The 25,664-nt window shown below is 47.5% G+C and overlaps 1 long non-coding RNA gene across 1 annotated transcript; it reads left to right on the top strand.

Moving 5' to 3' along the window:
• Positions 1-555: 555 nt before the first annotated feature.
• Positions 556-25,664, top strand: LOC137864379 (uncharacterized). The gene is made up of 3 exons (XR_011101468.1): positions 556-657; positions 17,946-18,161; positions 23,291-25,664. It is a non-coding gene; the product is annotated as an uncharacterized lncRNA (long non-coding RNA).

The following is a 25,664-nucleotide window of genomic DNA, read 5'->3' as shown; positions in this document are numbered from 1 at the left end:
GAACAAAGATTGTCTTTAGGCCCGTGAGACTCAGCAGAATAAGCCCCAACTCTTAATCAGATGGCTTCTCTAACGCTGGGGAAAAATAAATGTTAACCCGGCATACGTTGCCTGTGTGAGAGGAAAACCTTGGCAAAAAGACACCAATCTCCCTAAATGTTACTGCTTGGTAACAGGGAAATAAGCACGAAGAACAAATATTGCTAATTACGGGGTTATAATATGAATTTTACCTGAGAGTGTCTAACCTTTTTCAGAGTAATATAGAAATGATTGCTGCGTGCTTGAGTAGATCCAGATTTAGAAAGGTACCTCCAAAACACTAGTTAATAGAATAATTACATTCATGCTGCTAATACCCATTTCCTTGTTGAACTTGGTGTCTGAAAACTGGTTATTTTATATCTGTAAATAGTCTGCTTGCCTAATTGCTTGCTTAGACAGCTCTGCTCCCAATTACACACATGTATGGGAACTGCTGACACCTGCGGGGCCACAGTGTGGGCCAGGAGGTGTCTTAGGGAAGTTGGGAGGGACATTTCTCTGTCTGAGGGAGGTATAACTGCTCTCTAGCTAACTGCTTCTGGGTTTTGAGTGATGTTTTTCCTTCCCCAGGGCTCGAGGAAATGCAGCGTCCAGCACCCCGGATGACCACAGGTATGGAGGCATGGCAGGGGGGTACAGCTCCTGTAGCACCCAGGTGTCACCCTTTGTGGTTCAGCTGGGCCCTGAGGTGGCTACGGGGCCATCACAGCCACACGAGCCCTTCTGAAGGCTGCAGCATGTGCCCAGGTCCCACACCACGTGTGAGAGCTGAGAGCAGGTCCCCCATCCCTGCCCCAGAAAGCAGATTCCTCCTTCATGCTCACAGCAGCAATTCACTTCTCTGGCAGCCTGCTGTGGGCTCTGTTATGTTCAGAGGACACTGCTGTGCCTCCGAAGCGTGGCAGTCCTCGATGCCATTCCTCTTCACGCTCTGTGCAAAAAAATAAAATTGAATATAAAACCTAAAACACCCACTAAATTGACACCGTCATTAACACGCCTCTTTCTCCAAGATTAAGGTGATTGATTGCCTAACAAAGGCTTATCAGAACGATTAAAAGAAAGGGAAAACGACCCGTAGGGCATCCACCACGCCTCCTGGTTCACTTCCCACTTTCTTTCTGTGTAAATGCTGGTCCATGAACATGGAGGAAATACCTGTGGCAGAGATGGGTTCTCCTTGAAAATGTACCAGTGAGACTTGGGGATAGTTCAGAGCTGACCCAGTGGTTAAGGAGTGGTGGTTCAGCAGTAGCACCACAGTGATATTGGAGGGCGACTCATGATTATTCTAGTGCCTGCCTTAAATATTTGAATGTGCTCTGTGTAAGCTGAGTATCCGTACAAATTTCAGGCTGAAGTGAATTCAATTCATTTATATTATTAATATAGCAAAAGAGCTGGAGTTCCTTTAGGCCTCTCTGGTTTCCAGGTGGTATGCTGCTTCTTTCCTAGGGTAAGGTCATGTAAAGCTCAGGTTTTACTGTTAATAGCGATGAGTGAGTCCCTACCAAAGCTCCCTGCTCCTCTATTTGTGGTGCTAGCAAATACCTCCAGACAGGCTAAGCCCAAATGGCCAGAGAGGGGTGTGAGTGAGTGCTGCAGGGGGGCATCAGTGCAGCGAATGCAGCAAAATTAAATGAGGCCACACATTTCTGCCCGGTTTCTTGCTGCAGTGCTGCTTTAATTCTCTCTCTGCCCAGATTTGCAGGCAGATGCTTGGGTAACGGAGGGCTGAGGCTTGGTAGCTGATGGTCTGGGCACTGCTGTTCAGGCTGGATTATACCTTACTCCATAAACAATCCCATCGGCTTCGTACAACATACTGAACAATATTGAAGGGAAAATAAAAAGTCTAAATTAAACTGAGCACTGTGTGCAGCACTGTAAATGAAACCTTTTCCTAGTGAAACACCCCTGGCAGCGTATGCTGGAGGTGCAGGAAGGACATGGGGCTTTTAGCAGCCTTTGCTACTTTTTGCCAGAGGCTCTCACCCTGGTATGGGTTTGTAGTGCTCTTTACCTGCCTCTGGATCACTTTGGGATTGATGTCGGATCAGGCATTTGAATAGAGCAGCTAGAGTTTGTATTTCAGAACAAGATTATCTTGAAATATTTACTGTAGAGGTGTTGATGGCACCAGCATGTTTGTGTCAAAACGTCTGACTGACATGTTGCTTTTCAAATAACCCTTCGCTCCTGAGATACTTAAAAGCTTTTCCAAACATATTCTCCTATCTCTGGGGGTATAATCTGCTTGTTTCAGATCTGGTTTGCTAAGGGCTGTCTTTTTGCTTTTGAGCAAGAATATTTGAATGTCAGGATTTGTTCAGTTTGGTGAGTGGGACACTTACAGATTTCTGTACAAGCTTTTACCATTTGTTGTGGAAATCACTGCTCGGATGGAAGTCTTCACTACAAAAATCATATATACAACATGTCACCTATTACCATCAAACCTATTGGTAAAAAAAACCCTTACGTAACCCAAACCCTAAAATATTTTCCTCTATTGAAGACACACAAAAGCCCGCTGCTCCTAGCAGAGTTTTAACCCCTAGGGGATAGTGCAAGAGCAAATGGTTTTCAAAATTACTGCAGTTGCTGTAAATCCTTGAATACTACATTGGCATGTGGAAATAAGCAGGTGTCATGCAGAGAAATAAGAACCCTCACCTCATTGAATTTGTGATCCTGAGATGTTTGAGCCTTTTTGGCTGCAAAGTGGCCCTAAAAGTGTGGAACTTAACTTCTGGGCTAGGCAAGTGCAACCACAGCTAACGCGGGGCCCTCCCCGATTGCCCTTTGGGGTGAGCTTCTGGGCAGCTGGGAGCATCCCCACCTGAAGTTTTGTGTGTATCATTTCCATCAGCTGAAAACAGCCTGATTACTCCGTAGGTGTTTCCCTGTTCTGCTCCTTGCCCAGAGCCTGAGGGTTTCCTGCCCAAGCCCCCAAGGAGCTGCAGCAGGGGTCCAGCAGAGCCCCTGTGCTGCTCCCAAACTCAGCATTTCAGGAATCTGTGGCATCAGAAAGTTGAAAAAAAATAGGAAATTGAATTCCTTCCTCTCCACTTACCATTTTTATTATTTTACCATGTTTTAGGGCTTACACGTGAACTTTAGTCTCTTCTTCTTTTTTTTTTTTTCTTTTTTTTCCTTAAAGCAGATTAACACTTTATAAATAAAGATAAGAGAATTATGAAAACTCCGGAGAAAGGCAGCGTTTGTGGTGCTAAATTATGCAGCAGCCCTGCCAGTGCTGTGCGTGTTCATTACCGGGTGGTGCGACACACGCTTCATTTGAAAGACAAACCTCTCCTTGCCTCCACAGCTGATCCCATGGTGTGGGGAGCCCTTCACCCCACAGCCCTGTCCCGGGGGGCACGAGGGCTGGCAGCACAGCCCCCTCCTGCCAGAGCCTTCAGTCTTTATTTCCCCCTTTCCGTGCCCAATGATGGCCATCTGGGCTTGGGCGCGCTGTCGTGTACCTCAAGCTGCTTCCAGCAACACGGCAATAAAATTGCAAGATGCCTGCAATCTGTTTGTAATCTCCTCCACAACATCCCCACCTGCAGCCTGCAAGCGAGGCCGTAAATACTTCCCTCTGCGCAGGATGGATGCAACTTTCCCAAGTCTCAATTGCCAAGTGAACAGGTTTAGTTTTGCAAATGTTGTTAGACTTTGTTGTTATTATTTTAAGAACACCGATTTTACTCCCCTGCCCCCCTTTTTTTTCCTGTGGCTTGCTCCTCTTTCCAGCAAGCCTGTTCAAAGCTCAGCTCAGGGATTTCTCAAGCCCTGCAGGACCCAGGTTCCAGCTGACCCAGGGCCCCAGCAGCAGCTGAGATGCTTTGCAGCAAGATTTTGCGTAGCACCTGACTGATTCTGTATTACAGAGGGAGAGAAGATGCTGCTAATTTAGGTACGTGTTTCCCAGTCCACACAGGTGTCTTCTCTGGCTGTAACACTACCCGAATCTTAGGTGGGCAACTGGTACGAGCTCTGAATACATTTATTGCTGAATGATAGCAATGGGATACGGAGAATGTGCATGCAATAAAAGCGTGGATATCTTCCAGCTGCTGTTGGCAAAACGCTTGATTTGGTGAAGATTTATCATAACAAGCCATCTCGGCTGGAGATGGGCTTTCAAATGCCTCTGCTGCTGTACAGGCTGTCTCCTGACGAGCAGCAGTCACAGCAGTGGGGCTAAACTTGTGACAAACTGCAGAAGCACACGTCTTCCGTGACATTTGCGAGGTGACAATGAGCCTTGCCTTTGCAGTTCTATAATTTCCTGCAAATAATTTTATTATAGTGCCGTCCGCAGGCTTAAACCCAGCACAGAGCTGTGATGTACTGAAAATGCTTTCACACCAGGGGAAAAAAAGAAAAAAGTGAAGCTGATGCAACATGATGCCTCGCTGTGACTTTCTCACGAGCCTTACGAGGCTCTCCAGTCTGCAAAACACAGCAGCAGGTCGCGCTCCCTGCCTCTGGCTGGGCTGTTTGCGTTGCAGTTTGTATTTTTGGGGTGGTTGCAGCAGCTGATTTACACTCAGCTTAATCTCAGAGGGAAATTAACACTTCTGTGACAGCATCGTTTATAAGGAATAGCACATTGCTCGTCTAGAAGCTCGTCATTGCCGTAACTAATTAACACAGCATGCTTAATTGCTCTGTGCAATTGAGGGTGGAGTTCCATTTACCTCCGGTGAGGTGGGGAGGGAGGGGGGAGCCTGGGCAGCCCCTCTGTACACACAGAGATCAGCTCCGTGCTGCACTCAGGGGCTGTCCCTAACTCCATTTAGTTTTGGAAAGATGGGCTGGGGCTGGTTGGCTTGCGTGGTTTTCCAAATGGATTTGTATTGTGGCTAACCCCAAAATTTGGAAAATGAGTCTCAGCAGACCTTTGGTGATCTCAGACCTGCCATAAGGGGCCTGAGCCTGTAATTATTTCCTTTAAAATCCCTGCCTCGGCTGAACACAGAGAATATCTAATTAGCTGAAAGCCATGATAGCTGTCAATCACATGTCGCCCCTGCCTTAAAGGGCAGAGTTATTCCTGAAGACTTGTCATTAAAGGGAACCGCTGGTACAGCCGGCTCCGATCTCGCTAAGAAACAAGATTATAGACGGGTAATGTTACCATGGAAAGCCAAATGCTTTAATCATAGCCCAGCAACAGAGTTCTGAAAGCCACACGACCAGACAACTTCAACCAAAGCCAGGTGCCAGGTATTTGGATATTTGCAGGCACTCAAGGGAACTTGGAAATGGCTGGATTTGGCACGGGGCTTGGCAGTCGCGGCAGCGAGGGGAAGGTGCCAGGAGTGTGGTGGGGTCTGGTGGAGCATTGTTCTCAAAATATCCAGGGAGGGAACCTGGTTCTTGATGCAATTTTATCTGCTCTGGGGTCTCAGGAGCTTTTGGTTGTGAAATTTTACTGGCACCTGAGAGGAAGCCTCGCATCAAGGAGGACAGAGCAAATTGTGGCGCCTTTCTCCTTGGTGACACAGCTCTGGGGGCCCTCAGCAGCCCCCAGGAGACCCCAAAGGTTGTGCAGACCCAGCATTTTCTCACCTTGTTGGGCACTCACTAGTCAACAATGGGTCATGCTGACTTAGTTTGCAGCCCAGATTTGGCCCAAAATTGGGTGGGCAGCAAGACACTGCCATGGCATGTCACCGACCTGCCTTGGTGGCTCTCAGAGGGGAAGTGCTGCCTGGGATCTGGGTAGAATGTGGCTGGGCTCAGTGAATAAATCTGTCTTATCCCATAATGGTTGGAAAATACATACGATTTGCCAGCAGTGACTTGCACCAGAGCCTTTGGTCCCTTTATCCCCAGAGAGAAAGGAAGGAGGATGATTACTCACTTGCTAACAGCCAGGAACTAGGAGAAGCTGGGGCCAGTGTCCAGGCACGAACAGGTCAGTGGTTAGGGCCATGCTTTGGGGCAAGGAGCCACCCCTGTGGGGCAGCAGCCAAGAGGATGGGCTGGAAAACTGCCTTGTTCTGGCGGAAAAATGGCCAATATCCAGGGCCTGAAAAAATATAAAAAAGGAAAGCCATGATACCAACAGTCTCAGGTCTGGTTAGAACTGACCGAAGAAGCCATCGGCTCGTCTGGGATTTCCTCCTGTTGTGGCGAGACAATGGGAGCGGCTCGTCTGGACATTTTATTATAGCCAGTGGGTACCAAATGTAAATTATACACTTAAAAAATGAAACCGATAAAAAGCAAGAAGATTTAAATAGGAAAGGGGCACATAGCAGCCAGATTTAAAGCCAGCTGGAGGTTATGTAGCAGCAATGAGATTAGGAGAGCCAACGAGAAAGCCCTGGGACATAATAGAGCTGATTTGTTATGGGTACAGAGCTGAAATAATAATAATAATAAAAAAAATCTATTCTGCCTGTTGCCACACTCTTCCCCTGATCTCATAACGTTAATAAGATCAAAATGAAATGCTGGCAAATTTTGGGCTCAGTCATAAAATGTGAAGGGCACGCTCTGGTTTTCCCCACCTGAATGTCACAGGACAATGCCTGTTCGGGCTGCCGCCTGATCTGAGTTTCTTCTCATGCAGCCGAGTTATGAATATGTTGATGCGTGTACTCCTCGGCAGGATTTAGTGCCTGAACTGTGATCAGAGTCGGTAATGAGATAATACCTTTCTGTCCCCTTCTCCTGTCTGTGCATAAGGAACAAGCATTAGCAAACGCAGCAGAGGGGTGAGTTTGATGCAAGCCTGGAAAATTTTTCTGTTGTATTCCTCTGGGGGAAGCCTGGTGCTCAGACGTGCTGGTATCTTATGGATACCTGCTGGTAATTTTCATGATGGAAGAAGATTTTAATCTGTTATCTTAGAAGAAGTTTCTTGGTCCGTTTGTGGTGGGCTTGCACGTTTCCTGAGCTCCCGTTTCTGAACCTCACGAGTCTGGGAAAGGAAACGGGAGCTGTGAGAAGCTGCTGTAAAGAAAACGGGGGTAAATTCCTCTCCAAAGGTCGGTGCGGGCTGTAAAACCAGATTCCCAACGCAACCACATCAGCAAATACCTGGGGGGCCCTGCCAACCCCAGAAGCTCTCAGAGCTGGGGGAGTGGTTGCTCTTGGGCTGTGCGCTTTGCGGTCAGGCAGCCTGCTGCTTATTAGAGGTCTGACTCCACCGTTTTCTCATTCCCTTCTGAGTAAGCCCAGTTGGGCTAGAGCTTGAATCTTTATTTTTCAGTTATTCCTTTTCCTGCTGAGGGGCACCGCCACGCCTCACCAGCCATCCTGGGGCAGGAGCAGGGCCAGGAGCTTCACTTCCTTCGCCTGTCCAGACCCACCAGGACCGAGGAGGTGGCCGCAGCCCCTCTCATCACTTCCTCATTGCATTCTGCTCCTGCTTGCAATTAGCGGTCCTCTTATTAAATAACGCTTTGTACAAATAACTAAACACACTCTGTTGCTATTGCAACCCAAGCTCGTTGCTTGCCAGAACAGCGAGAAGTGGCTGTGCGTTTACCTCCCGGCCCTGTTCAAAGGGAAACTTGTGTGGCTGCTGGTGTTCCTAGTGCTCCGTCTGCACCGGGAGAAGCTTTGTGAGATGCCAGGGTCTGACAGAAGCTCCCTCCTTGCTGCCACCAACCAAGTTGTTCACCAGGCACTGTGTGGTGCTGCGACATCCCAGCTGCACATCCTGGCGCACTGACACCCCTAAAAAGTTTGCAAGCTGGGAGCGTTACAGCTTCAGAGCCATCTTAAACACTTTGTTTGCCTGCTGCTTTCCTCTTCCTTTACTTACTTTCTCACTTTCTGCACTTTTTTTTTCCTTCCTGTTTTTTTTTTTTTTTTTTTTTTAACTTGTCCCCTCTCCTCCTTTGTTTCACAGCCCTCATGCACCCTGTGAATTTCTTGGTAAGATCTGAAGCTGTAACAGTGGCATCGTATCCCTCTGCACGAGCACTGAGCAACTAATCAGTGTTTCAGGTTAGTCCTTCTTTAGTAGAGAGCTGCAATTCAGAGAGTTTTCATTTTGAGCCATGAAGACAGGAATAAATGATACTTGTTAGGTGGTTGGTGGCACGTCAGTGCTAACAGCTCGTTATGGCTTGAGCATGGCAGAGGAAAAGAAAATGTGGGGCTGGGGAGTAACCAAGGCAAAAGCTGGTGCTTGACTACAGAAAAGTCATCCTTCTTGGACACTGTTTTTTAGTTTTAATTATCTGTGTAATATTATCTCCAGAAAATCTAATATTTTTGGCTAATTAGTTAGTCCCTGCCTGGGGCTGACGGAAGGCTGCCTTTCGGGGCGGTGTTGTTGCACAGCTGAGGAGGAAGGCAGTTCGCAGGGATGCACACTAACGCCGAGTCTCCGAAGTTACACAAGATGCTCCAACGAGACAACGGGGAGAGATGTGAGCAGGAGCCAAATGCGTTGTGAGTTGCTCACTGTTACTGAACCAAAAGCACGTGCTTCAGAGTCTCGTATCTGCCAAATGCCTCCTCAGCCACGTTGTGCCTCTCGGGGCAGCTCTAGTAAGAGCAAGGCTCCCGTCCAGATGCTTGGGAGGGCCCCTTGGGGCTTCCCCGTGCCGCCAGCCCTGCAGCAAGGTGAACAGCTTCGTTGCAAGCACCGGATCACAGTGTCAATAATTGATTTTTCAGTTCCTACCGAGATCTTGGCAACCAAATCTCTGGCAGCCTGGCGAATCTCAGCAGTGAGGGAAAAGGTCTTTTGTCTTGGAAACCTGCATTTCCTGCAGGTGTGGCTATTTGTTCTGCTAGTGAAAGAGGGGCACTATCAAGTGATCACCCTGTCTGATACTTTATTTGTGGCCCTTGTGAATTCCTGATTCCAGCCTTGCAGAGGGCAGTGTGTACTGTGGGGGTCCTCGCAAAGGCCATCATTGGGGCAGCTGATCCCCAAACTCCCACGGGGAAGGCTGTTTCATGAGCCACCAAGTGCCCTGTTACCCAAGCACCTGCCTGCATACAGCGTTTGGGTTGAGGACAGCCGGGTTAGGCGGTGTTGTGGGATGTGTGGCTCAGTTCATGAGTGTTAGAGCAGAAGAAGAACATCCTTACTTTGGATTTTTTCACCGTGAAATAATTTATTTTTTCTTTCCAACACAGAGCTGGGGGTAGGAAGCAGCGTGGTTCTTGCAGCCACGACGATCTCCTTCTGCCCAACCTCCACCATCTCCCCCAGCTGGCCCCCAGTAACATTATTATAAAACTCAAATAATTTTCTTGAAGGAAACAAGATGCCACAATGGCCTCCCAGGGTGTCTGTCTGAAGACGTGGTTGGCTCCAAGCAGTAAATTGAACTGTAGTAAATTAGAGAGGCATTTTGTAGCTTCAAAATTGATCATTTTTTTAATAAATGTTAATATATTCAAAGGAAATTCTCTGATCCGACTGCGTCAGCCTATGCAAGCATTAAGGAAAGAGTCAATCAAGACATAATTTTGTGATCATGTAATTCAGAATGGCTTTGTATTCTTTCTAACTCACTTATTATTTTATTGCTAGAGCTCTATTACACATAGCCGTAAAATGCTGTTTATGCCTATTCATTCGTTGTCTTGACCCTTAGTTAAAATATAATTTTTCAGGATTCATTTTCAGCTGAAAACATGTCAATCTCTGCAGGTAATAAGGATGTTAATAGGAAAACTCTTTAACTGCAGGCTTTCTCGATGCATTACACATCCGTTGCTAATTGGACTTGTAGAAATTGCCGAAATATCTTATGACCGTTGGGTCTGATCCACTGGAGCGTTCCTCTGGATCTGTGTCAGTGAAATCAATTACCTGACTTCTAGGCCCTTTCCACTTAAGTTTGGATTTGCAAAGTGCAGTGTTAAAAACTGGCTAAAAGCTGACAGGATTAATACGGGTCACAGCTTGACACAAGTTATATTTTTTAGCATGGTTTCCTAAAGAAATGCCACTTGTGTTACCAGGCTGCCAGTGTAAGTGCAACTTTGGAACCTGTTGACAAGTTTTACCCCCATCTAATGACAGAATCTCTGAAATGGTGAAATCCCCCCAAATTCAGTGGCAGCAGAGATACAGAGAGAAAATCCTTTCCAGCGCTTTAACCTACAGGAATGGCTGAAGTGAGACCCCAGCTCCTGGCTGAGCACCAGGGAAGCAGCAGGGGAGAGGGATCAGCTCGTAGGGATGCTGAGGTGAGCAGAAAGCTTCCCAAAGCTGGGGATTTGGAAGGCACGCGGGAGGCACAGTGGCTCCTGCAGAGCAGCTTGTTGAGTTGAGCAGGAGAAGAGGTGGAATTTCCAACCCAGTCACAACACAAGCCCTGTTGTCATCCGTAATTCCTATAAAACGTCTTTCACATTCAGTTTTGCCTGTGGAATCTTCACCTTGGAGTAAATTCAGAGGTAAACCAGTCTTAAGGAGGTGTGTGCGCGCGCATTTTTAATATGACTGGTCTGAAATGCGAGGTTGTATTTCTGGCTGCAGTGCAGCACGCTGGGCACGCACATTTTTCCAGCTGTCTGTCTGTGCAGCACCCTTGCAGAGGCCGTGTCAGCTGGCAGGTTGCCTTCCTGCTCATCTCTTGGCTTTATTGTTACTTATAATGTACTCACAAGGCTGCTCCTGCTTTCATCTTGTCTTTTTACTGCCTTGCTTGTTTTTATCTTCATCCTGTTGTCTTTAGAAAGGTCTTTATAGAACAGCATCTATCTATTATGCACATCTCCCTCTTTTATTAATAATTCATTAATCAATTTAGAGCGGAGAAGAAAGGCACCAGAAGCAGCGGTGAGGAGCGATCACAGCTCAGGAGCGGCGCCGCGCAGATTTTGCACCTCGGGCTGCGGCGTTCGCTGGCGCTCCCTGCACTGCTGCCAGCGGTGTCGGCAGGTATTTGTAGATCTGCTCTTTAAAAAAAACTGTGTGCTTTTCTAGGAAATCTATTGATACTGAGCAAAAATGGCCCTGCCTTTCCAGAGCCAGGGTTTGGTTTTTGCAGGGAAGCAGACACTGGCGTGTGCGCCTCCGAGCGGCTGCTGGGCAAGGCAATTACCGGCTCATCAAGAATTAAAATTCACCAGTGGCTGCGCAGCCGTTTCACTGAAGCTTCTGGTAATAAAGTCAAAATTGTTTCGATGACGTGTAGGAATTAATGCCTAATTCTGAGCAGGCAGCTTGGTTTTACAGCCAGTGTCCTGTTCTTCGTACACCGTGGAGGTGCATGGCCAGAGCTCCATGGTCTGGCTCGGTGTGAGGATGCCAGGGTAGGACACGGGCACAGGACACGTCCCGGTGTGTCCCCGTGCTTTCCCTGCCCATTACTTGTTTTGGGGGCAGTTGGATCTGAGTGTGGGAATGACTGTGCTGCTCATCCAAGGGGAGGTAGCTCCCTGGCACAACATTACACCCCGTTAATAATGCAGTCAGGTCACCAAGAAGGGAGTTTTCCCTCTAAGGAAAGTTAATGACCCCTCTTAGTCTGCTTCTGACCTGGAGTTTGCCTCTTGCAATGCTCCTTTCAGTGCCCACAAGCTTAAACACTGAATAAACAGAGCCAGGGCGACCCTCTGGAGGTGGCTGAGTCCCCAAACCCATGAGATGTTGAACAAGTTCCCATACTTCATCCTGGCTCCTGCCACTAAGTCACAGAAAGGGATAACATTATGAGTTTGTAATTTATTTCCATATTCTTTAATCATATTTCAGTGGCTGTTTGGTTTATGACCTTTAAAACCACCTTAGATTTAGATTGATAAATGGGTGGCAAATAAATTTAGCAAAATAAGCAATTTCAGCCTATGGAAGGTCAGCAGAGGGCTGTGCAATCACGGCTTCCATTAATACGGTATATTTCAGTCAAAAGCTTTTAAACGCTGAAGGTTTTCAGAGGGAAAGCCTATAGCTGTGATGAATGGGTTTCTTCTAATAGCTGAATGGAAAATGAGAAGCAGAGCAAGGCAGCGCCCACCTGGTTTCTGGCTGGGGTGTCCCTGCGGCCACGTGTGTGCAGCCCAGCGCGCTGCTTGCTGCCACCGAGAAAATGGCATTTCAGCCCCCAAGACCATTTGAATGTTCTTGTAAATGAGTTAATTGGCAGAGATTTCTCATAATAGCCATAATTATTATTAACATGGAGCTGGAGCAGAGCCGCAGAGGACAGGTAGACCAAATGGTTGTTTTGATGAGCAGGTCTTGGTGGGGAGAGGGAGCAGAGCTGGCATTAAGGTTCTGTTTCCCCCCAGCAGCTCGTCCAGCAGCACCAGCTGAGGTCTGAGCAGAGGACTGGACCTCTTTGAAGAGGCAAAGTTTGTTGGATGAGTTCCTTGCTGCATTTCAGCTCAGTTACATTCATAACCATGTGCAGGCATCTCCCGTTTGCTGGGGCAGGGTGGGCAAATCCATGGAGAAAGCAATGTGAAAGCCTCTGGGGCTGAGCCAAGTGTGTCTTCGTGTTCAAAGCTGTCTGCGGGGTCGGAGCCTGGATCTGCTGCAAGCAGCAGTGAGAGGGATCATTACAGCAGAGATCCAGGGGTGGCGTGGAAGGGGAACGTTAAAAGCAGAGCTAGAGCTTATTTCTGATCCTCATAAAAGGGTATATTTGCTACAAGTGGAGTTAAAAATCCACTGTAAAACCTCTCTCTCTCCCATACAATGAAATAAAGCCAGTTCTGGCTCCCGAGAGCCATGGGTCTGATTGCTGGCCTGGATAACAATACCTGGGAAGGCTCAGAGGTGCTGAGCGAGGCTCATGGGGCCGGGCTCTGGGTGGGCTGGGGCTGGGGACCAGCTCTCTGCTCCTCGCAGCAGGCTGAGCCCACAGCAGGCAGCCCCTCGTAGCTGCCGAGCTGCATCTCCTGGGTGCAAACAGCAGCCACCCCAACCACCCTGTGACCCCGAGCTGCCTGCAGCACGATGGGCATGGTGATCCCCCCAAAAAATGCACAAAACAACCGTGCTGCTTCCTCTGCCGCCCTGCACCCGACCCAGGGACTCATCGGTGGCTCTGATTTGTGCCACAGCCCCGGGACAGGAGCGGGGCTGGCCGGGGGACAGCCGTGTGCTTGTGCCAGCCCAGGACCTGTTGTCTCGGGAGCAGGAGCTGTTTGTTAGTGCTTGAACTGCCTTGGTGTGCGTGTCTGATTTAGTATCACTTAAGAAAGTGATGTATGATTTCAATTAGGAAGCAAAGATGCTTACTGCATCTCCATGATATGTTTGGATGGAGAAAAGTGCTTTGCACAGGCTTTCTCTTTCGGGGGAGGGAAACGGAGCACGGGGCATCGTGGCTTGCCTGCCGCAAAGTTATTTCAATGTCGGCTGGGAAAGGAAAGCACATCAAGCTCGCCCCGCGTGTGCCAAAGCCGATGCAGAGTCACTGGGAGGGACGCAGGGGCTCAGGTTGGTGGGGTCCGGGCAGGAGCAGGCTGCTGGGTGCCAGCAGGGGATGCTCTCTGCGGTGCTGGGTGCTCTCTGCTGGCTGCAGGAGCAGTTCCCTGGATGCCCTTGGCCCTGCATGGCTCACACCCAGCAGGTCGTCCTCCAGGGGGACAGGAGCACATGGTTTTGGTGGAGGGTAGTGAAGGTTTTGTCCCTGCTGCCGGTGTGGAGTTCCCTGGCATCACTGGGCTGTACTTGTGGTGGTCTGAGGAGTGCTGGGGTTGTTAAAGCGCCGTGTTTCTTAGCAGCTTAGCTGATCCGAGCACTGTTATTGATATAAAATCAACACGAGCCGTAGCTAAAAATGCTGGTTTCAGATCCTGCTTGCCATTTATTCCTGGGGAGAGATGTTCCCGTGTTGCAGCCACGTGAACTTTCAGTGCTGAACTGCCCAGAAGAGCTACAGTTTTCCTTCAGGATGACACGGTGAGGTGCCCGGACTGCTTGCAGGCAGGTGGGAGCTGCCTCACATCGACAGAGGCGCCCCTGCACAGACAGAGCAGCGCCCATCACCTTCCCACACCTTCCCCAGGGTGGGACAGGACACTTGCTTCACCTTTGGCTTTCCGCTTAATTAAACAACGTAATTACATCGCAGTGCCTCCTCCCTTGCACCTCTGGATGCTGCGTGGCTGGGTGCTGCTCCTGTCCCATCCTGGCTTCCCACAAACACTTTGGAGCTGAAGGTGAGGCTGACAGCAGGCTCTCCAGATTCATGTACTATTCATGCAGTCCTCTAGGCTCCAGTGGAGCCCTTATAAGATAATAAGAAATTAATGGGACGTGGCAGCCGACACCTCCACCACAGTTTCCATGCAGGGCTCTGCGCGTTTCGCTAATATTTATTAACTGAGGCTCACAACAGTCTGCCCAGGGGGCCAGGGGCTTTGCTGGGGGGTGCCTCTGCCTTCGGGGAGGGGGATAAAAGGAGAGCTCTGGGCTGGGTGCCTGGGGGTACGGGAGGGGGCTTGGGGATATCGAGCACAGCTGCAAGTGGAAGTGGGGCCACGGAAGGATAAAATGGGCTCAGAAATGGAGGAGAAGGTCAGGAAGAACGTCCCGTTTCTCAGCTCTCCAGGGACAGACTGGAGATGGAAAGTTAGGGATGAGAAATGGCAGGAGAGGAGGCTGGAGAACTGAGGGAAGGACAGACCTGAGCGAGGGGAACGGCGCAGGAGGAGCTGCAAGGTGATGGGAGACGGGGCAGGAGAAAGGCACGCAAAGGACAGAAATAAGGGCTGGGAAGATGAGTTACCAGGAAGGGCTGGAAAGCATCTGTGAGCCCTAACGTGCCCCTATGTCTTCAGGATGCTGTGACTGAGCCGCTCTCTTGCACATTTTGTGTTGTACAGAGGAATAATGGGTTTTCCCAGAGAGGTTAAGTGTGGTGTTGGCTTCTATTTCCATCCTAAGCTTTTTGAGATCCCTCAGCACCTGCAGCCATTCTGCTTGGGCACGTGCAGCCCAGGCAGGGCAACGTCCTGACCTTGGAAATGTCCCTTGCTGAGGCAACAGACCCCTGGACAAGGATGCGAGAGAGAGAATTACTGCCGTGATTGATGCGAGTGCCTATCTGCCAGGTATTGTAGGTAGTAATGTATCTGGAGGAAAAAGTCCATCATTTTCCAGGTTATTGAGCCTGGCTGTGTAGCCCACAGATACCAGGCTGTTGCCATTCCGCGTTTGCTTCAGAAATCAGAATAATCCCAACCTACAGGCTGGCTCCCTTCCATGGAGATTTCATATCCTTTGTCATGTTTTGTGAAAAGAAATTGGACGACTAGACTGAAAAATACCTTTTCATTCTTTATGCTTCCTAAGCAATATTTGCAGGTAAGCTCGCTCTGTACCTGCACCAAGTTCATTTAAAACTGCTTCTTTAGGTCAGTGATATTAAGGTGCTGCTCAACATCTTCCAGCCGTAGGTAGCGGTGTGTGTGCAGAGATGTTAAGAATCACCCCAACGGCCCTGCTGCAGCTCACACCGAGCCTGATGCCTCCTTTTATACAGTGGTGGATCCTCAATGCTTCTCTTGAACATGTTAAGAGGCCAACCACAAGCAGGCATGAGGTAACCTACTTCTGCCTCCCAATACCTGATCCTAATAGTCTAAGAGTGTCTAAGCCCTGGAAAACTCATTTTTTTTAATATTATTTACTATTTTTGTTCTTGCTTCTAATTATAAACCTCAGTCTATTTGTTAATATTGCTCAGCAATATTAAAAGGGCACAATATTAAAGGGCACAGTGCCAAAGGGGTTTGACTCGCCAGGTATGACACGTGTTGCCCAGAGGCACATCTCACCTGGCGAGGCGCTCTGCCTTTGCACCTTCACGTGTGAGGACAGGCAAATGTATTTAAATTTATGATGGCTAATGGGCTTATCTAACTACAGTTAAAATAACTTGCTGAATTATTCATGTGGTATTTGGAGTCCTGATTGTGGGAACAAATTAGCCGGCTGCAAACTGAAGGCTGCTGCTGCTCATTACTGATGCACGGCAGCAGGCCTGGCGCCGGGCGAGCGGGCGGGCTGGCTGCGAGCATCCAGATGGGGAGTCTCCACGATGGTGTGCTCCTTCTGGGCAGTGCTTGCATGGAAAAGCATCACAGGCTCCACTGCTGGCTGCTTGGTGTGGTCAGAGATGGGGAGGCAGCATCAGGGAGGTGTCCTGTGCCTGGTGCTTCTGAGCTGAAGGGTGGTGTCCCCTGAGCATGGCCAGCTCAGGGAGGATTTATACTTTCTGTATTATCTCCAGCAATGGAAAACCCCAATGTTGCCAACTCTTCTTGTGCAAGCAGTCCCAGCAAAGCCCAGTTGGTTCTAGAGAGCTTCCTTTAGAAGATCAAGTGGTAGCCTTGGTTGCTGGGTGTTCAGCAGAGTGATAACTTCCTACTTTTAATGTTGGTTGAAAACATCAGATAATGGGGTGGAAACAACAGATAATGGGTTCGTGTAAGAAACCATCCCAGCACCTGGGGATCACCCGGCTGCCAGGGCTTTACGCAGAGATCAGTCCTGCAGCACCGCAGAGCTGGTAGGTACGTAAGGACTCGGGATTGTGTTAGTGCCGAAGACCTGCCAGTTGTTTGGTGTGCCACCCGATAAGGATGGCATAATACAAACAGGGCACGACTTGGATAATGAGGGGCTATATGTGAAGTGATATGATTGCTTGATTAAGATAATAGTTGAAGCATGTGGAGAAGGAAATTATAATTTATATATTGCTGATTGTGAGGTTTATTTTAAGGACATAATTTAGAGATTGTCAAAATCAGAAATAAAGATCCTGAGCAAAAGGAGTCACCAGAAAGAAAAGAGAACTTGGGACTGAATGAGCAATGTCTGGGGCCAAGCAGGAGGGACTGCTGGGCAGCGAAGGGGCTGGAGGAGGCAAACATGAGAACTCCTGTCTTAGCAAGGACCAGGACCACGAGCCAAATGCTGTCAGGGTCAGAAAGCGATTTGTGGAGGTATCTGCCTCATCTGCTGTGGGTAGGTGCTGCTTGAGTTTGGTGGGATGTGTGCGAGCTCCTGCTGCTGGCTTGCTCAGCCAGACCTGGGTCTGGGCTGCCAGGAGCAAGAGAGCAGGGGAAAACTTTCTGCAAGGCAGCCAGTGCGCTGCCTGCCTTGCTGATTTGTTCATCCGGGATGCCTTTAATATGATTAATGTGGAGGGTTTTGCAAACTGATCAAGACAGACCTGGTCTGCCAGTAATTTCTGCTCAATTACAGAGATGTTCAATTTCAAACACGCCGTTGGTACGGTAATAGAGAAAAGCCAATTTAGCATCTTGCACAGACTGCAGGTAAAGTGGAGGCGATCCTGAATATTGATCAAACACAGACACACACACAAAAATATTGGAGATAAGTGATAAATATTTCTGTAGAGGCTGAGTAGGTTTATACTGACTGCTGTCCCTCTGCAGCCTCACACCTTAACTCCCGATCCTTTAATTAAAGCTGTCCGGGGCAGACTTTCAGCTTGCTTCCATCGTATGCCCATTATGAATCAAAAGTTTATTTACTGCTCTGTTTGATGAGTGGGAAATACCGATATGGTGGGTGAGCTCACGACTTGCACAGCCACCATCAAAATGCCACAGTGAATGAAGCTCCCCACGTGCTCTGACCTTGCCGCACAATTTAAATAGATGATTCTTCAAGCCGAATAAACCCGCTCACATTAGGCAGTAGATGAGCCACTTGTACGAGCTACAAATGCAGCTCCCCCCTCTCCTAATTAATAACACAAAATAGTGGTAGGGCAGATTTATGCCTGTCAGCAGAGCAGTTAGCTGTCATGCCACTGATGAGTCAATGGCTTGTTGTACCGTAAGTGCTGATAATACTTGGATCCAGGCTGGGCACTAAGCTGTGATACGGCAATTTAGTTTTCACACCCCATTTAGTTATGCTTTTATTCCAGATTAATCTCTGTTTTCCCCCCTCTTTATTTCAGTTCTAGTGCAACAGGCTCAACAGTGACCCGGGTCACGGTGTGAGGACTGGCTGTTGCAGGCTGAGCTCCTGTGTGACTGCTGCTGAAGATTTTGGAGGGCAGGACACTCTGCAGAGGAAACACACAGCTCCTGGGCACAGCAGCACCTGGTTACTATTGAAGACCAAGGTCCATGGTCAAAGGGATCCTAGAAGCAAGAGGGAAACATCGCCACAGGTAACTTACGTTCCATTTGCCTTTTCTCAGCAGCATCATGTTCAAAAACTGAAACAAACAACCAAAGGAAGAGGTATTGTGGTCCCCAACCATGAGTTTTTAGAGGGAGGGCACTGTAAGGTCTTACACTTGTGCTGCTTCACATTGCTGCTCCACAGGGATTTAAGGTGAGGGAAATTCAGGAAGGTCTTGGGACTGAGCGTGGTGGCAACAGGGCTATGGAGAGCTGCAGTGCCCTCCCTGCTAACCCCCGGAGTGTCTCCAAAACAGGGCCTTGAAATAGCACTTGGTTTTCAAGTGCTGCTGGTTTGCCTGGTTTGGAGGCTGCCCAGCAAAGACTCTCCTTCAGTACCACATATGAACATAAACAATTAGAGATCATCTCTGGGCACCCACCAGCCGGATTTGGGATGATGCGGGTTTGTCCTGGGCTGCATGGTGCTTCTCCTTTCTCTGGTGCTTTGTCTTCCCCTGCGGACTGGCACACTGAGCATTTCCTTTCTGTCCATAATATCCTCACCTCTGCTCTCAGCAAGGCTTCCCAGCGAACCCAATTTGTTTTACATGGGGTCACAGCCCTTGGGACACTGCTGTTCCTGCCGATCAGGAGCATTTGCTCCATAGTGTTGGAGCATGATGAGTTCAGCAGACAATGGGGTCTGCTTCTCCTCAAGGCTCCCACCTCCCCTCTGGGGGCCTGCAGAGGCTCTTTAGCTGAACAGCCTCTGCAAGCTGAATTTCAAAGCCTTTTGTGCAGCAAAAGTCTTTCCCTGCAGACATGGAAACGCTCAACACTGTGCAGACCAGGAGTGCCCGGGACCATTTTTAGCGTTGCTCCATTGACATTTCAGCTAGGGTGCACTGATTGAATTCATCTGGGACAGGAAACCTTGGAACCCTGCACCCAGCTCACACGTGGGCTTCCCCACAGCCCTAGAGAAATGTCAGTCGGTGCTGTGCAGCTGACAGAAATGACCACATTTTTTTTAGGAAGTCTGATGTATGACAAGCAGAAAAAAGGAAAACTAACCTACAAATAATAAGGGATCTTTTACATTGTTTTTTTAATGAAACTATTACATTGACTGTATGTGTATGTCCTCATACAGAATAAACAGCCCTCTTGGTGCTAGCCTGAAGCTCTCAGACCATCCCCAAAAGGCAGAGGAAAATCTGCCATGCACGTGGGACTGAGCTGGCTGCAGCAGAGGGGGAACTCGACCAGCAGCTGTCCTCTGTACTTTATTGCTCACTTTGATGTTATGCAGAACTCATGAAGAGTCTTTATTTCTGCTGCCCCAAATCTCAAAGCTTTTTTAAAAATTCAGTCAAACTGTTCTTTGTGCTTGTGAACATCCTACACTGAGAAGAGGTTTTAATCCTTCCAGAGCAGGAAATGCATTGAAAAATAGCACTGAGTAGAATTAAAATTTACAAGGGCTGCTACCTAGCCTGGTGATGGGAGGTGCAAGGTGACTTGGTGCTTTCTGGAAACCCTGACTTGGAAAGGACTCATCTGCTGCCCAGTTTTTGATGGGGTTCCCATGCCCTTCCTGCTGCTGAGGCTGTTGTAGCTGAGCTCACAAGTGCTGTTTGACTTGCCCGTGGCCAGTTGGGGCTGGTTTGGATTTCCACTCCCTGTCACCCTTTTATATGCGTTGTTCATATACATAAGATAATAAGGCTGAAAGAGGAAAATGGGCATGGTGATAGAGAATGTATAAAAAGAGCAGATGATGCTAAGTAATGACCGTTAAACTACATAATAAATCCTTGGCAATAGTACAAAACCTTTGCAGCTGCTCACAAGGTAGAATTATTTCATTGCTTCCAGGCTTCATACATGGATATATAAGTCAGTGCATCAGCATCTTCAGGGACACATCCATAATAAAGATAAGACTAATTTTCATAGCAATGTTTTTTCCTGTCAGCCAAAGGTAATTAAGTGGTTAAAGGAGAACTCGGTTTGCTACCTAATGTAAAAAATAACTCATGCATTTTATGTCTCTTAGTCTTCTAACTTTCCTCAGTGTCAGGCCACATTGGGTTTGCATTTACTGTAACAACCTTCCAGTAGCTATGAGACAAAGCGTGCTAAGTGGGGGGTTTCTAATAGCTCTTCTTTTGGGTCTGATGTCCCAGCTACCCACAGACTTTAGGTATGATCAAATCATGGCTCTGAACTAATCAGGAGTAATGTAGAGATAAAAGAACGCGTCCGAAACGAGGTGAAACTAACAAATGAAAATAATAAGGGAATTAAATGACAGTAATTGAAAAGGTTTCTAATGTCTTAGATGGTACAATAACACTCCTTTACTAGTTACCCAGCCTTGAGACCAGGTCTTGGCTTTTAAAAAGTTTTGCAAATGTACATAAATTGATGTAAGTGAAGCACTGTGCTTTCCATACATCCTTTACCTTGTTAATAGAAAAGCTTTCTTGGAAGGGAGATTGGGTTGGTGCTGGGAGTTTGTGCTTGTGCTCTGATCCTCAGGAAGCCATAGGAAATCTGCAGAAAATTAATTTAGTATTGAAAGTGCTCCATTACGCTGAGGTAGCAGACAAATCTGGCATTCCTCAACAGCGCTCTCGGGTTTCTTCCAAATCTTTCTACGCTGATCATTATTTCTACACCATCCAGTCCAATATTCTCTGAAATTTCCTAGCACATCTTGCCAAATTACCCTTGCAGTTGAAGAAGCTTCATGGCCGAGGCAGATGCACTTCAAACCACGGTAAGTTTGGCACCGTGTGCTTTAGGAGGGAAGCTCATCCCAGGCGCAGGCTCCTGCTCTCTTCCCAGCAAAAAGGGGAGGTTGTCCAAAATTTAAGGGAAAAAATAAGAATCAGATGTTGAAGCCTCATTGTTAATGTTGCTTCTGTGTGTGTGTAGAAGGGAAATGTAAGCCTTGCTTTCTGGCCAGGCCTCCGTGAAGTCCTTCCCTGCAAGGAGCACAACCCTCCTGTGCTGCAGCCAGGCACACGTCCCGTGGCTTCGTGCCCTTTCCGACCCGGCATGCCTTCCAAGTGCAGGAACTACTTTCTTTTCTTCCCTTTGTTGGCTTTTTATGCTTTTCCTTGTAACAGCGTAATAGTGGGAGAGAAGCTTGTGGAAATAAAAGCTTTCCACTAAAAGGCTGCAACAAAATGCTTGATACCAGGGAGGGATGAATGAGACCTTGAAATTACAGCCTGCAATATATGACTCAGTCCTGCTCATGGGTACTAAAGACATTAATTTCTGAACACTGTCTGCTTTAGTAGGTAATTTTTGCGAAATGCCTGGAGAGGCTGGTGCATTTCACCATATACTGTAATGAAGTATGGCAGGTTTTAGAGATGAAGGACTTTGCAAAGGTGCAGCAGCTTGACACCAGGATTCATTTTGAGCATGAGCTGGTTCCTATTTTATCTAAGCCTGATTCCGTCATCCTTGGAAAGGAGGGTGCTTGCTTTTGATGGTGAATCTTGTTATAAGTACTTATTTGGCATGCCAGTGAATAGGAAAAGCTATCATGATTTGACATATGAAACGTGAAGTCTCAATTACTTTTATGTTGTTTTTCCTTCTGTAGATCGGGAGTGAAAAATATATTTTAATTAAAAAGTGAAATATGATATCCAGATCTCAGCACGCCTCATGGAGAACAATCTAAATTTTGGAGTGCTTCATAAGTCTTGGAGCAGAGCTTACGCTGCACTGCGCAGGCATGGGCAGCAGCACAGCTGATAGCACCGCCTGATGGATTTGGCCATTACCTGACAGTTTCTTTACTTAAGGGAAAAGGAGGCTGCGGATGACATCCTGCATATTCGGATAGCTGTTGCTGCAACATCCCTCTGTATGTTTTGTATTTAGATCCCTCTTCTCCTCGCAGCCCTAATTTTTTTTAAGGAAATGAGGGTTTAGAGCTCATGCTTTCTGTCTTCCTTCATTACCTCCTGCCCAGCCTCACCAGAATGTGACAAGATGAAGGCTCAGAGATGGCACATCTGGTAAAATGCTCCAGCAGCCAGTGGTGGGGCAGGGCTGTTGCTCAGGTAAAACCTGGGAGAGGCTGGTTATTGTGTGTTGCTGATGTTGCCTGGGTTATTGGCTGGCACGCTGGGTGGACTGGCAGCAGCACGCAGGCACGAGGCCAGCCAGAACAATGCCAAAAGCCACTGGGAGCACAGAGGTGTTCCTGAGTGGGTTATGGTGCCAAAGTCGTGGTGAGAGAACGCTTGCCTCAGTACTAAGGAGTGGAGTCTCTCTTCCCCATCACACTACAATATGTCATCGCATTTTGTGCTGACAGAAATATCACTGAATTAGCTCCACTGTTCAAATTAATACCTAATTTAAAGGGGGAAATTCTTGGCATGCAGGGCAAAAACTTCTCCTAATACATTTTGAAGAGCTATGTCTGAAAATGTAGGCAGTGTTTTCCTTGCCCACATTTTTTTAAAGGCATTTTACTAGTAACACATCCCTTCAATCTGTGCATTTAGAATACAGACCTTGATTCCTCCTCCTTTATGATAAGTGGATCAAAACCAAAGTCCTTTATAGAGCTCCTTCCAATTTCCCAATGTAATGCACCATTTCACCAATGAAGCAGTGGTTTTTAAAGCAGAAAGTTGAACTTACACAACATTTTGCTGAGCTAAATGTGCTGAAATCTAACTATTTTTAATATCAACCCCATCATGATGCTTGCATTTTCCTTTCAATGCACCTGCTGCTAGGGTTTGAGACCACTGCGTGTTGATGGGTACTTCAGCTGGTGTTCCCTCAAAGCAACCCCAGCAAGCAAGCTTACATTTAGTCCATGCCTTACTGAATAATGCCAGAATCATAAAATCCTGTGCTAAGAGAATGGCAATCGCTACACTTGTATGCGTGGTTGAAGCAGTACTCTCTGTATCTAAAAATGTCAACAACTTAAAAAGGAATCAAAATCAGTTATGACAAAAATATAGCTGGATAATAACGCAGTGTTTTAATAGAATCATTAAAAATGCATTGTATTATCTGCGTATCTCACTCTGAAAAAATAGAGAAGCAAAAAAATGAACATTTAAAAAATTCCTACATCTGTGACATCGGAAAGTGCCTCAGAGATGCTCGTGCTTTGCTCCAGACAGGGCGTGCTGGATGTTCGTGGCGTGCAGACCCAAACTCCTGGTGCCTTTATGCCTGCAGAAGTGTGGAGCTGAGGACAGGGAAGGTGCAGTGCCCTTCCCGAGGAGGGGAAGGTGCTGCGGGAGGTGCCCTTGCCCAGCACCGGGACTGGAGCTGGTGGAGGACTTCTGCTGTGCTGCCTCCTGTCCTCGCCCGGTGTGGCTGGGGGCCCTGTGCTTGCCTCCAGGCCCATGGCAATGGGCTGCATGCAGCCAGGCCAGGGGCTGCTGAGGGCACGCACCCTGCCCAGCAGTGGTAGGACGTTTTGGGGCATGTATTGTGCATTTTTAAGCATGTTCGGGAGTCCAAGAGCGAATAAATGAGATCTTTCTATATTAGTCCTCTTGGCACTCAGGCTAGAGTTCATGATAATTGTTTATTTAATATGTAGTCTGAGTCACTAATCATCTTTACTTGTAAGGATCTGATTACATTTAAACCCCGGGAAGTCAATGACTGTTTTATTACTGATTTCATTAAGGCCGGCGTTTTAATCCTTGCCATCTAAATCTCCACATTTGAACAGAAATTCCTCCAGAGCTCGTTACTTTAAGCATGAGAGCAATGGGTGAAGCTTACCAATCACCCCATCCATTATTATATTTAGTACCAGGGTAGCTGCAGTGATAGAAGGACTTTTCAAATAAACAGTCATTAAGTACGGCAGCGATAATGGAATGTGCGCCGTGAAATTATCTAATTACTGACACTTCGAGTCTGTATCAACAATTTGTTTTGAAATGGAATATAATTAAATTCCTTTGCTCCAAGTACATCCCAAAGAACAATAAGCTATCAGGCTTCAACTAACAAAAAGAGAAAGAAGGTGACGTGTAAAAATGATCTGGAATATCTGCAGAAAACGCGTGCCATGGCTCCCGTTGCTGGGATCTGTTAAAACCTGTTGGTGGTTCTGCAAATGGAAAGGATCTTCCCAAAGGAGAGGGAGGAGATGAGGACGGTAACAGATGTTACAGCACCCCGGAATGCTTTATTGTTGGCAGTGTGAGGTATCTGGAGCCTGATCTGAAAAGCAATTGCTTTATTGGGTCAGTTTTGAGAAGTAATGTAGCAAAATGAACAGATGCATCTAATCTGTAATGCAGAGCAAGAGTGATCATCGATGTTTCGAAGTGTGGAAGGTCGTCACTGCCATTTGTTGGACAGCCTGCGAGAGGGAAACGTCTCACTGCTGAGTACCAGAGGTAACTGGACGCTCGGAGAAGTGTCTGCAGCCCCGTGTGACCCAAACCTGGTGGTTTTCTCTGAGTCTGAGCGTGCGAGGGCTGCAGGGAGAGACCTGTGAGGTGCAGGTGGCACCCGCCTGGTCGCAGGGGACACTGACGGTGGCACCGCAGACCTCAGAGGTGTAAGGGGCTGGAGCTTCTCTGTCCCCTGATGAACACACAGGTCAGCTTTGCTTCGGCTGTGCCAGGAGTCTCTGGTAGGGAAATAGATTCAAGAAATATTTGAAGAGTGCTTTTTGAGGCACTAGCACAAGTACTCGTGTTAAGAGCAAGAGTTCAGGAAAGAAAAGAGGCCCGAGGCAAGAAAAAAATGTTTTCTGGAGTACCTTGCTTGTAGCTTGCTACAGCTCCTCCCTATTCATGTTTTTAACAAGAAATCCAGGTTGCATGCAGTTTTTTCTTTCTTTTTTAATGTTGCTTTTCCTCTAGCAGCAAGAAAACCCGTGAGTAGTGCTGTCTTCAGGTAATTTGTATTTTTTATTTTTTGAATTAATTACAAAACACATAACCCAGCAGCACAAAGCCGCCGAGAATGTCATCACTCAGGTATCGCAGCCTTTCATAAAAGTCAGAGGGGCCCTGCTCACGAGCACCTGATGTTTATGGCTGCTGCTTCTGAGTGCTTTGTGTTTCTGCGGCCGCCTTGGCTCGTGTCCATTCTTGCTTTAACCTCAATGACTTTGGCATAGTTATTTCAGTGCTGAACTTCACCTATTTTGTCTCCGAGTCCTCGGCAGAATATGAAGTCTGCTGCTTGCTTATCAAATATGAAGCCGCGCACAACTGGGCAGCCTGATGCTAATGGAATCGATGCAGCAAAAGAGATCTCCCAACCCCTCTGTACTTTTTACAATTTACTTTGCTCGTCACCCATTAATTCTCGTATTGATTTTCCTATAAAACACAAACTGCATTCCTATTGCAGCCCAAGAAAAAAGCCCATTGATTATATTGGAACAAGGTATCTTGTAAAAACGAAATGCCTAAAACATTTAAATGTAGTAAGCTCTGTTAAAGTACATAAATCACGTTGTTTAATGTTGTAAATGAGTAGTGCTGCCTTAAACAAGGAGAAATATGGCACCA

The sequence above is a fragment of the Anas acuta genome, chromosome 14 (assembly GCF_963932015.1).
Source record: "Anas acuta chromosome 14, bAnaAcu1.1, whole genome shotgun sequence".
NCBI lineage: Eukaryota > Metazoa > Chordata > Aves > Anseriformes > Anatidae > Anas > Anas acuta.
Note: the sequence above shows the minus strand (reverse complement) of the source record. Positions and strands in the feature narration are given on the sequence as shown.